The sequence below is a fragment of the Anastrepha ludens genome, chromosome 3 (assembly GCF_028408465.1).
Source record: "Anastrepha ludens isolate Willacy chromosome 3, idAnaLude1.1, whole genome shotgun sequence".
In the NCBI taxonomy this organism is placed as follows: domain Eukaryota; kingdom Metazoa; phylum Arthropoda; class Insecta; order Diptera; family Tephritidae; genus Anastrepha; species Anastrepha ludens.
The window spans coordinates 130,344,562-130,358,561 of NC_071499.1; the positions used below are offsets into that span (position 1 = coordinate 130,344,562).

General features: G+C 37.1%; 1 protein-coding gene across 1 annotated transcript in view; it reads right to left on the reverse strand.

Moving 5' to 3' along the window:
- Nucleotides 1-14,000, reverse strand: part of LOC128859262 (cytospin-A) — a 58,818-nt gene that overhangs the window by 23,859 nt on the left and 20,959 nt on the right. The window lies entirely within an intron of this gene.

Below are 14,000 nucleotides of genomic sequence, written 5' to 3' on the forward strand. Positions count from 1 at the left end.
AAAAAAATATTTTTACTGCAAATTTTTTTCAGTAATCAGTAAAAAAATATTTTTACTGCAATTTTTTCAGTAATCAGTAAAAAAATATTTTTACTGCAAATTTTTTTCAGTAATCAGTAAAAAAATATTTTTACTGCAAATTTTTTTCAGTAATCAGTAAAAGTTTACTGGTAATGAAAATTAAATTGCAATATCAGTAAAATATTATATTTACTGCATTCTTACTGTTACTGCAAAGTGCCCACCTATGTTATCGTTGCAGTTCCTACTTCGTATGCTTCCCTTGTACCATGGAGCAACAACAAATGTTGGAGTACTTGCAGCCATACTTTATTAAACGATACCTACTTTTCCCTCGTGATTATTGTACATTTACTTTTTGTTTTTGATTTTTGATTTTTATGAAACTTGCATGTAGCATCATCTGTTTGCTACTCTTGACTCAGCTGGGCAGTTGTGATTGGAATAAATGATTGTGTTTGGAGAAATTTTCTAGTTTAATTAATAAAATCGAGGTTTAAAGAAGTTAATGATTGAATGTTTTCTATCTCATGCGAACTGTTACCAATTGAAAACCCTCAGCCGCGTCAAGTATTTTCCGTGGTTGATCTATAGTAACACCGAAAAGTTGATACTACCATTCCGCCAGCTGCCGGTACATTTGAAAAAATTTTCCACCTTGCAAGTTAAGTTTGAAGCGAAATACGAGTACATATGTATGTATGTATGCGCAGAGAATTCTCGCTATCGGAATGATAGAATATAATAAGAAAATAGCGCAACTCGCATCAACATATCTTGCGTGGTCTTACGTCCTTTGGTTCTACGACAACCTGGTTTGAGAATTTCGCAAATCCGACTACACAAGAAAATATACCAATGGATACTAACATGTTGAGGAACCTTACGATCTTCACCCTTTTTTCAGGTCTCACGTAATCAACTGGAAAAAATTTTCCAACAAATATCTTAAAAACTACTTAGCCTTTTCTGATGAGAGTTGTTCAAAATGGAACTGGTTCAGAAAGCATTCCAAAGTTTTGCATTCCACAGAACAAAAGTAGGAAGTCGAAAGAAAGCGTTGTGTTGAAACGGAGTGAAAGCTTGTATTTTTCTCTGAGAAACTAGTGCTGGATAATTCGATGCTAGTTGGACTTACTGCATGGTTGGAAAACGTTTTAGAAAAAAATGCACTTATTGGATCACACACTCGTATAGCAACATACATACATAGATCAATATCTGTACATTCCTACACACTGGTGCGAGTAATTGAACACGTGCAGATTATGTGTAGTTGGAATTATAAATGATTGAGTTGATTACTTGAAAATGTAATGCCGCCAAATTTGGCTTAAGCGGTTTATTATGCAAGTATACGGACAATTATACATATAATAATAACATATGCATGCAAACGCCTAAGCAGGCGGAGATACCGTTGAAGCAGAGACAAAAAAATTACGATAAGAAATTTAAAAATAGTCGGTGTGTTAGTGTAACGGGTGGTTATAAAATATTTTGAACTTTCTTGTAGTGAATAAATGTAAAAATTGTGAAATTCTCGTCATAAACTTTTTATTGATACTATAGAGGGCACAGCAACAAATACTACATATGTACATACGTGCATGTATTCAAAATTCAATCATGAAAAGTTCCTAGGGAAATATATATGTATGTATGTATACTAAAGACAAAAGGCAATGAAAACGATGAATCAGAAAAAAGTACATCAAAATTATGTGATAAGTAGAGAAAGTGAAAAATCATAGTATTAGAGGATAAAATGTTATTGAATTGAAAAGCAGCACTTAAATCACAAAGTGGAGTGTTATTTGAGGCACTTGGAAAGCATTGATTGTCACGGCCTCATGAAGTGGCGATATCAACACTGTAATCTTTTTAATTAAAAAAAAAAAACAAAAACGGCCGAATCGCTTGGGTCAAATGACAGAATACAGGTTTGCTCTGTTCCAGAATACGGATCGGTCGGCCTATGTTGTAAGCCGGTACGTACATACATATATAGGTGTATGTAATTAGTAAGTAAGCAATATTGTAAATAGTTCTTAAATATGTATTTGCTTTGTGTGTTTTAGTATGCAAATGCCCGTAAATTTTGTTTTGTTGCTGTTATGCGCTGGTACCCGGTATGAATTCGCCTTGGTCAAAGCAATACAAACATGATTGTACATTTTAAAATAACGGTATTCTTTTCTTCGATTTTTTTTTAATATTCTCCACAAATTTCAATAAAATTAATACATGATTGAAATCCCTATGAAGCGAGTGCACGAAAACAAGAAAACCAAAACCACGACAGCACCTGGTTTTCTGTTGGTATTTTATTGCACCTTTGCTTTTTGTTTTTATATAAATTATATATATATTATACACAATGCATACAAAGATATGTGATGTTGTGTATCGAAGCCTCACAAGCAAGTGCAATAAAAAATACCAGCAAGAAAATAAAAATATGGATGAGCGAGATGGGTGCCGGATGAAGCAGAGCGGCAGTAATGGCAGGTTAATTTTCCCCCTCAAACCTCATTCATATTTAAATGATTTTAGTTCATATCTTTGTATTAGTACACATTTCCATGCTTTAATACCTAGGTATACGAGTAGGATCATTAAGTAACAAAAGTCTTATTAGACACAGTAACAATTAACATTAATGATCGGCGTTGAGAGAAGCAGAGAGCAAATTGACAAGACATTTGCTTTTATTCAACGATGGGAAAGAGCGTGCTCAAAAGGGCGGGGAAGAGTGAGAAGTAACAGCTGTTGCGCAGAATTGAGTTATTTACTTTTATGCACTTAAATCAAGTGAAGTTCTCATTTTTTTATTTCTACTATTTGATATTGGATTTTGAAAATTGTTTGTGAAAATATATTTTGACTATTTAACGACGAAATCTCTCGGAAGTGACTTAGTTGGCCATAAATTTTGCGAAATTGCGGGTCTATGTCAATAAGCCGCAATCGAGCGATCCCTGGATTTCAGCCACATCAGTACAGCAGAGTCGTAGAAAGTTAAACGATTTTATATTTATCAGCAGAGGGTAAGGCTTGATAAACTGTTGCAACAGCAACGATGCCGTATTCTATACATAATAGCATAAATGTTCTTAAAAAAAATAATAATCTCGTTATTCGTTAAATTCTAACACACAACTTGTGTTATTTCATTTCGACTCGCCCTTATGGGAAAATTCTATACATTTATGTATAGTATTATATGTATGTATGTGAATATGGATTTATGTATGCACATAAATTTTAAACTCTCGAAACGGCATGAGATGCACAACACGGTCAAGAAAAATAATTATATAAAAATCGACAGAATTGTTTATCAACTTCAAGCTTGCGCTTTATTCAAATTTAGTAAGCTATAAAACTATATTACGTAGCAAAAACTTTCTACAAATTCTCTTTAAAAACTGTGGAATCGGGAGAAAAGTTTGTGCGACTTTCCTAACTTTTGCATAAAGTTTGAAACTGGAGTTTAAACGATTTTTGTTACACAATGAGCTATACTTTTATAAAAAGAATTAACATAAAAAAAGAGAAGAAAAATAGTAGTCAAAATGTTGAGAGCTATCGTTTGTCACGGCCTATAGGTGAAGATGGTAAACAAACACGACGTAGTTTCCAAGTTTTAGTTTCACATTTTAACAGGTCTATGTGATTTTTTATGTATGTATGTATGTATGCATATATTTTATTGATAATTGACAGATTCAAGTCATACGAGTATGCGCTGCACATTTCGTAATTGACAAGCGCAGCTCGTCCCTCAACAATTACTACTACATAGAGAATGCGGAGAGCTGAGCAAAGGGCTGTCACAAAGGCAGAGAACAGTGTAGGGAGGATTGCTGTTGATTGCGATACTTTGATCGTGGGGTGGATATTTGAACACGGCATTGAAAATGTTGAACGAATACAAAGTTACTGTGTAATTTTCAAGTAATTTTAGCAGCTGATGCATGCTTTCTATTTCACACAATAAAAAACTAATAAATAGTACTATGAATTTCGGATTCAGTACTTATGGGCATTTTTCTTGCATGACGGGGTTTCGCTTTTTTCCATTGCTTCGTGTATATTCATTGCCTCACATATAACATTTCACCATTTTATTGGTTTCATAGTAATTTTAGCAAATGTATGCATTTTTGGCTCATTTGACATTTCAAGATTCTCTTCACTTTATTTATTTACGTTCCCTAGTATGTATAGGGGTTTTCAGTAAGAGCGCTTCAACTTTTGAACTTTTTTGAATAAAACACAAACGGTTTGACTTTTTTAACTAATTTTTTTTTTTATTATCGAGTTTGAACATATACATTTAAGAATGAAATTCGATTTCTTTTGCATGACCACCGCGTGCACGTTTTACGAAGTCCAATCGTTGAACCCAATTTTCGACCACTCTTTTGCATAAATCGGCCGAAATTCCAGCAATTTCGCGTTCAATATTGGCTCTGAGCTCACAAATCGTCGCCGGCTTGTTACTGTAGACCAATGACTTCACATAACCCCAAAACGGGACGGCTTGTTAAATGGACCGTAAAATGGCGTAATGCTTTTAAAGTAGCATCAACAGAACGATTATTTTCATTAAAAATTTGCACGATTTGCAATCGTTGCTCAAGTGTGTAGCGTTCCATGATGAAATGTATACTAATGAAGTTTACAAATGACAAGCGAAAAAAATAAAAAATATTGCGTCGTTCGCCCTCCCTATCGGAAAAAAGTTGAAGCGCACCTATTGAATAACCCTATATTAGATATTTCAGCATTTCACATTGTATGCACATACATATGTACAGTACATGTATGTATGCATGTTCATAAATATTCATAAAGCCATCGAACACAATAGTAAGAAACTACGACCGAAAAAACAAGTGAAAAACACGCGCACACGAAATTAAATGGCGTTGCACTGTCAGTTGTCTTGACGTTTCGTCGTTTGTGGAGACAAGATCGTGGACAACAAAAAAAAAACCAGAAAAAATAGTCAAGTCAAACAAAGCAAAGCAAACAAGTAAGAAAAACACTGAAAATCAGTAAGTAAATATGGGTAAGCGCAATCGAATTGCTGCTTGCTTGGGTACTCGCTCTATTCGACAACGCGATCGTTCTGCGCCACAGCAAAATAAACCGGTATACGAAATCAAAAACACAAACAACAAGCATTGTACGTGCACAAGAAACACCACCAATCACAAATAGCGCGACAGCAATTTTACAACAAACTAAATACAACACAGATATCTACATGTGATATTGTGTGTAGTGCAATACGCGACCGCCATGATCATCAACACAGACCGTTTTCGTTCGTTCACACAACCATTCGACCGCTCGTTTATCCAACAACTACGCTGTAACTAAAACACGATATCCGGTGCAGGCCTGTACTCGGTGAACGTTAAACAGTCAACAGTCACAATTTGCTCTTTTCATCTCTATTGCCAACAATATTTGTATGCATGTGTTGGTGTTAACGCCGATAGAGAGAGCCGTGATGCCACATTTACTAAATTGAGCTACCCACTTAAGGAAAAATTCTCAAAATCTCTATAACCGAGAATTCCGCTTGCTTATGAAAGCACCGCCAAACAGAATTAAACATTTAAAAAATTTGGCATACACTGCTTATGTATAAGTAAATCACAAAAGAACTCAGTATCATCACACACGTGGTGTGAGGCTAAACAACGAGGCTAACACTGTAGATTAGAGTAAAGCCTTATGCTTCGAAAACAGTACTTTTCGTTTCTGTAAACAAAGCAGTACAGCCATAGCTGACCAAGTGCTGTGTTTATGGAAAAGAGGTTAGTATTATGGAGATAATCAAGAAACGATAGAAATCCCTAAGACGAATATTGGTCGAGCTACTCGAGAGTAAAGCTTAGTAGCCCAACTTAGAATGGGGAGCAAGATAATTTAGTCTTATAAATAAATATCGATTAATAGAGTCAGAGTAAATAACAGTATGGCAACACTGTGTGGGAATAAGTGGTGTTAACGAATTGAAATAAGAGTTGGGTAAGAGAACGTAAACGAAGTAAGCAATTGATGTGCATGCAATTTGTATGTAGACGCCGATGTATATGTACATCCATACTCGTACGTACATATGTACATACATATTTGAAATTATTAGTGTACCCTCAACAGCGTCGAGCTTTTGATTTCAAGCGGTTTACAGAGAGACATATGCAACAAGAAAAGAATATTATTTCGAATTATGTATAAACATATCACTTCTCTCTGCGCAGCCAGATTCATTCAATGTACTATTGCCGTACTTCAAGCAGAGAATGTTAATGGAATGAGAAGGCGCAAATGTTACTGTATTTTTCGTACAATTGAGATTTGAAAGGGTTCTAATAAGGGATTTTAGAACACCGACTTTATAGACACCACACTGAGTTTTGCCCACACAAAAATTGAGAACACCGCATATCTTTCACCTCAACACACAACACATCTCTCACCTCAACATTAAACCATTAACATTCTCTGCTGAAATGATATTCTGTTGATCTACTCTGTAATGAAATTATGGTAGTTACTCTGTAAAAACAGAGCTTATAGCAAAGGAATGTTAATGCTCCGTTACGCGATGTTGACTTTTCACGAAATTAACAGTGGTGGAAATCAAAAGTGAAGAGATAAATATAAAATTATATTATTAAATTATTTTATTAAAAGTATTTTAAGTTAATTTCTGATAATTTTGAATTAATTTTAGATGCCATGGAATAACTCTCACTCAGTCATAAACCAAAGTGGGAATCTTGTTTACAGATTTATTTACATGCTTTTTCGAATATTTGTTTGCTCTGCGAAAAAACTTTCTTTAAATGACGAAGCGTATACCATTCAGGCCGAGTTCATTAAAGCATTCACCCGATTTACCAGTGATTAACTTTACGAGAGTGACTGTACGTTCCCACGACAGTCGGTTCTACGTAACCGGAACGACCTGGATTTACATTCGGCCAAGGACTGTCACTTCAGCAGCATTCCTCGTATATGTATGGGGAATGTTTATGCTGCTGCTACAAAACATCAACAACAACAACGAAAGCGAGGAACTTAGGATTGAGTGGGGGTTTCATGAGATTCTGGGTGAACTCGTTTATGTGATTATTTAATTGCGCTTGATAGCTCATAAGGTTTATTAGTGCACATCAGTGTAGTAAATCTAAATACTTTTTGATAAATATATTGAGCCTAAATGTATTTGACTCTGTCGCTCCTATTGAGAGGAGGTGCTCGATGTCACACTTTGGTGCATGAGGCATGCCAGTAGTATGTACATATGTACACAGTGTTGTATGCTTTAAATTTACCATTTCATAAGATACAGCGATCTGCTTGGCAAATGATGTGACAGACAAAAATAGAACTTGCGGCATACTTATAGGCGGGAATGAATTTAAGCGGAAACCGCTCAAACAACCAAATCTGCAGCCGCGCTGATAAGGCGGCTCAATCAGTGGCTTTAGTTTTTCGCACAAAACATTCGTTGGAATCTTATAAGTAAAAGTAAGAAGATCGATACGACATATAACAGCATCAAGCTTCTTGTGGATTGGCTAAAGTATCAAAAATTTACATTTGTTCGATGTATTTAATATCCATACAAAAATTAAGTAGACACACAGACTGAAAAGAAATTTAAAAATATAATCAAATAATTGCCGTAAGTTGGAATTTTAGAAAATGTTTATATAAATTCTAAAAAATTTTTATCCATATTTCCATAATTGCACTTTTCATATAATTAATAGAAATATTTATTTAGCGTAATTTGCAGTGAGTGGCTCCTCTAGTAAATACCCTTAACTTGCGCATAGGTAAATAAATCACACAAAATAGTTGCAAATTATTTATAGCATCGTTAAATGTATTCACATTCCCGAGCATACCGCAGCAATCGTGGCGAATTAAAAGTAATTGCTTGAAGGGGTATAATTAAATTTTAATTAACACATTGAAAACATAGGTAAACAAACACGCTGTTTAATTATTTACTAGTAGTAATGTTATTAATTGAAACTTGTATTGACAAAAACAAAGGCAAAAGCAACAAAAAATGGCTTGAGAAAAAATAGGTGGCGCTATTCTTAGTAGAATTCTCTGTTAACGAACGAGTGGCATTTAGACAAACGCTTTCGAATGAAATTATGCATGTAAACACACTATAGGGTGGTTCAAGTGCGAGTTTACTTTTAAAAATCTAATGAGATACATTTGAATTTTGAATATAGATTCGTTATCCGAAACGTGTCGAAATTTTCGTTATTTATGGTAATTTTGTAACAAATCTTATCCCTATAAGCCTCAATTGCTTTGGGTTTATTTACACAAACTCCATCTTTAGCACGAGAATATTAATATTTAATATCCATGCTAATAGCGAAAGATCATATAACCGTTGTTAACATATCGCAATATCGTAATCCGTTGAGTACAGCAATTTGGTTTACTGAGTACAAATCTGCGATTTGAGAAGATGAAAATTCGCAAAATGTAGCTTCCTTAGATTCTGCATTTCCGCAGTGGATTTTATTTAATTCAATAAATTACACTGCACAAAGAGACGCCATCGAATTGTGACAGCTGTCAAAACAAAAAAAGAAGCCAACTCGGAATGGCAAAAGGTTTTTATGAGGAGCTTTCTCATGGCAGAAATACACTCGAAGGTTTGCCATTACCTGCCGAAAGGCGACCGCTATTAGAAAAAACTGTTTCTATATTTTTGGTGTGTCATGCACGGAGACTCGAACCTTCGCACTACCGAATGGTAGTCATGCACCAATCCATTCGGCTACGTTGGCCGCAAAACACTACCAAAAAAGGAGCTCGAACTTGCAAGACCCTGTATATGCGCTCATGCAGCAAAACTAGAAATAAAGTAACAAATTCAAATCAATTCAACTTGCAAAAAAAAAAATATGGAACACGTTTTGCATTTTAATTACTATTTGCATTTTATATTCCTTCATTTTCACAGTGCAAGGAAAGGGGCGTTGAAAATGCCTGCATGCATGGTACAGTTGCTCAAATTATTGATAGAACACACAGACATGACATTTTCAAATGTGTTGATGCTACTCCACCAACAACAAGCACGCTGCGGCGCAAATGAAACCCACACTCACGATCATTATTAAGAGTAACTGTATGCCAGTACAATACGTAAATAGTTTTATTGCGCTAATAGTTGCTAATTTATTTGTTGTTTTTTTTTTCTGTATTCGCGCATATTTCCTTTTATTTTCATATAGTTTTTTATAATGAAATTCTATTTTTTGCTTCGAATAACTTTATTTGCTTAACGAAAGCGCTGTTTTAACTCACTTTTTTTTTTAATTTGCATACGTACACATAGGGTGCAACACTTTCCAAAAAAAAAAACGGTACTATCGTCATTATAAAATTTATTATATCTTGAGACAAAATAATTCGTAAAAAAATTAAAATTTTAGTGGGCGAATTGAAGGTACCTGCAAAAATGTTATTATTTTGATTCTGATGATACATTTTTTAAACATTTTTATGCAGACCTTTTAAGCTTTAACTCTTCTGAGCTCAAATACAATAATTAAAATTTTTTTTCAAAAACTTATTTAATTTAAAACAAAAACTAAATTTTTTTAAATATTTTAATATCGGTCCAGCTCACGTAAATCTCAATAATTTCCAAAATATTCTGGGGTAAGTCTTAGAATATAATAAATTTTATAATTTTGAAGGAAAAACAGCAAGTTTTTTCTGCTGAGACGCCCTAACGTACATAAATGCATACATCCACCCTCTTTTCCAAAACAAAAAAACAGAAATTTTTTTCGCTTTGAGACATTTTTTTTCCATGTACAAGTCCAGCATCGCCATATGGTATATATATATATATACATATATATATATATATATATTTGCGCATATACCTATATATATATATATATATATATAAATATATATATATATAAATATATTGGCGCGTACCGTTTTTGGGTATTTGGCCAAGCTCCTCCCCCTATATGTGGTGTGCGTCTTGATTTTGTTCCACAAATAGAGGGATCCACAGTTTCAAGTCGATTCCGAACGGCAGTTATTTTTTATGAAGAGCTTTTTCATGGCAGAAATACACTCGGAGGTTTTCCATTGCTAGGTCGAGGGTCGACCGCTACTAAAAAAACTTTTTCTTCATTTTGGTGTTTCCCCGAAATTCGAACCTACGTTCTCTCTGAATGACGAATGGTAGTCACGCACCAACCCACTCGGCTACGGCGGCCGCCATATGATATTGGCTGCAGATATAAGAACTTTAGTTCATGTGTCAGGCTTGTTAGCAAACACATATATTTTTCACTCTAGTTGAGAAATTAACTTCAAATAAAGAGCAGCGACTGATTTTTGTTTAATATTTCGCTTAAAGTGCCATAAACAATTTCAATCGCGTGAAAAAACCCCTTAGTGGCATTGAAACAAGTGCGTGTTTCCTTTAAAAATATCAGAAAATCAGTGAAATGGAATTGGGAATCAACAAGAGACAGTTGAGCACCGAATTTTGGACGAGTCTTTAGAACTTCGTCAGCACTATTCAAGATGTGCGCCGCACAACCTGACAGTTGACCAAAAAATCGATCGAACGGTTACGAATTTTGAGTGAATTTTTAACGAGTTCACTTATAACTAATGCGGAATTTGCATTTGGCGATGAATCGATTGAAGCCACTTAACGCGCTGTGAATCCCATCCTAGCCCGCATTTCTAAAGGTGCACACAGTTAGCTAATTTGCCAGTTGTTTCTATATGTAAAAAGTTCGGTTTTTTTGGAATAGAGGGTGTGTATATGTACATATGTATGGATTATTCTGAGAAAAACAACTTTCAGAATTTATGTGACGACTCGAATGACGCTCCCCCTTTTAATGTTAATATTTTCCGTTTATGGCATAAAATGACAGATGTACTTGTTTATTAATTAATTTATTGGATCATAAGTCTCTGTGCATGTCAAAATGTACTACTTATACTCGTAGGCAAAGAACGGAATGAAGAAGTTAGATGTGAGAGAAGAGAATGTTTATTGCTAATACAAACGTCTAACTATTGAAAGACCACGTTTTTTAGCCTCGGACGATTATCAAGCATACAGATAGTCCAAGAAATATGTTATTCTCCAGAGAACTCATCCCAATGCTCTGGAGAACTACTCACTTCAGTAATATGAATGCGGAATGTGGAGGCATTATGACCGTGAAGGTGCGATTTTATTGTTCAGGAAGACTGAAAGACGGGAGGCAAACATCATTTTTTAAGGCACTCCTGCCTCTTCATGTCGGTCTCCTTGCCGCGGGGATGGGGCTTAAGTGGCGAGTTAACCCCATGCTATGGAGATTAACTTACTACGAACTAAGAGGGCAGCTCCATATAGGAATTGGGTGTCCACTTATCCGCGGAACGGCGGAATTGGTGGCCACCCAAGTACTATGCGGAGAGTACCGTACCGACAACCTGGCAGGAGGTATAAAATGCATTTCATCGCAATGTGGAGGTTAACAAAGGATCTCTCTGCACGAGGTAACCCACTTTCGGGAAATCCTCTTGTCGACGGCTCGGGCATCGGATGTGCAGGCCCGAACCCCACATTCCCCTATGACCGGAACTGACACCCAGGGTTCCGGAGGAAGCGCACTACTAGTGGCACATTGGCTATGCCAATGGAGAGCCGAGTGAGTGTGAGCGATATACCGTCGTCGAAACGATCTGAAGCAACTGAACAAGTTGTGGAGGATGTGGAGATGGCGGACAATCTCTCAGTAGACTCAGACGGATCTCTGGTACCGAGTAAGTCTTCGACAACGGTTAAACCTGGTGTGAATCAGGTAAGCACCGGTAAAAAGACTGAAGTTATTGGAGAGTCGAACGCAGGTGTTGGTCTAACCGCAAGGCAGATCAAACGAAGAAGACAGAAGGCGAGGCAAGCCGAAGCACTAGCTAAGGCAAGGACTCAAGCTCCGTCAACTTCGACACCTGTAACGGAAACGGGAAAGCGTGGCAGAACAGAGGATTCCTCTGTAGCGCTGCGCTCTTCCGGAAACGAAACGGGGTCTGTGCCAACGACCGGGAAGAGGAGAAAGGCAAAGAAGAGGAAAGTCGAGAGACGGAATTCGGAAATGCCTGCATCCTCGACCCAATCCAAGGCAGACAAACCTTTGCCTGACAAGGCAGAGGCTAAGGGACCTCAAATGTCGAATAACACTCTTCCGTCAACGTCTGGCGAATCATTCGCGAGAATGGCAGCAAAGGCAATGACGGTGGAGATACATACCGACAAACAAGATGTTCTACTGTCCAAAGGGCAACAAGACTATCTTGACAGCTATCTTTGGAAAGCTATCGGTGAGTCGAAAGACGCGCCGACTTTCGAGGGGAAAAGCGTGGTGGGCGGCATCGTAAAGATACACTGTTCCAATGCTTTTTCCCGAAAATGGCTAGAAAAAGCGATAGCAAAGATTCCAGCCTGCGAAAACAGCGAGTTTATTCTTGTTGAGAGTAGCAAAGAAAGGCTGGTACGAGCGAGTGTCTGGATTCCGGGTCCTTCCTGTAATTCAGCAGAACTCCTCAAACGCATCCGTGTTCAGAATAAGGATCTTGACACGACTCTCTGGAGAGAAACTGGTGCATCAGGCAGAAATCCGCTACCACTTCGGAGGCGGGTTCCCACCTGGTACTGGGTATCGATCTTGTGTCCCTCAAGGTTCTTATGTCGAAGTACGGGTGCCGTCCTCACCTACATCTGGGGCGAATCCACTTCCGTGTCCAGGATAACGTGGAGGACAAAGCGTAAATACATTGTGTAAAATAAGTACCCGGAATTTAAAAAAAAAACACATTTTTTCATATTATTCATCATTATTTGTTGGATCGCCTTCAAAATAGGCTCCTTTTGAGCCGATACAAATATTCCAACGAACAACCCAGTCATCCATGGCCCGCTGGTAGGCCGGCGCCGGGATGGCCTTCAGCTCCTTTAGCGAATTTTTTTTAATGTCTTCAATCGACTCAAAACGCCTTCCCCGAAGACGATTGCTGACTGGTTTGCATATCGTACTCGTAGACCCATGTCTCATCACCAGTTATTATGCGTTTCATGAACGTAGGGTCCGTATTAGCTCGGGAAACCATGTCTTCAGAGACCTCCTTCCGATGCTCTTTTTGCAAAAAATTGAGCTCTTTCGGAACAAGCCGAGCGGCGACGCGGCGCATGCCCAACACACCAGTCAAAATGTTCTGAGCGGCCATGTGAGAGATGTTAAGCTCACGACCGATCTCTCTGGTACTCAAACGACGATTTTCAAATATAATTTTCTTAATTTCTTCGACGTTTTCGTCGGTCGTAACGATCGATGGTCGTCCGGAGCGAGGCAAATCTTCTACCACTTCACGGCCCTCTTTGAACGTCTTGTACCACTCGTAGGTTTGTGTTTTGGATAAACACGAGTCACCATAGGCTTCCCGCAACATATTTAATGTATTGGCACACGTAATTTTGTTCGCAACGCAAAATTTAATGCAAACCCTCTGCTCCACAAGTTTATCCATAGTAAAATTCGCCAAGTAAACAAAAGATCAACTCACTTTGACTCCAGAATAAAACACACTAAGTAATAGATCCCGTTCTAATAAGGCTTGTGCATTCAAGGACATGTGTACCAACATGAAAAAACCAAATTTGAAGTGTCAGGTATTCCCGGGAGAGTTTAAATTATAAATTCCGGGTACTTATTTTACACAATGTATACTCAGTCTCATGACTGAAGTAATATTTACACAGATAAATCTGCAGCATAGCAAAGCGCCTACGGCTCTCTTGTGTCGTAGGCATGTAAAACTGCAAACAAACCCATACATAATACTTATACAAGAACCATGGGTATGTCACAAGCGTATCT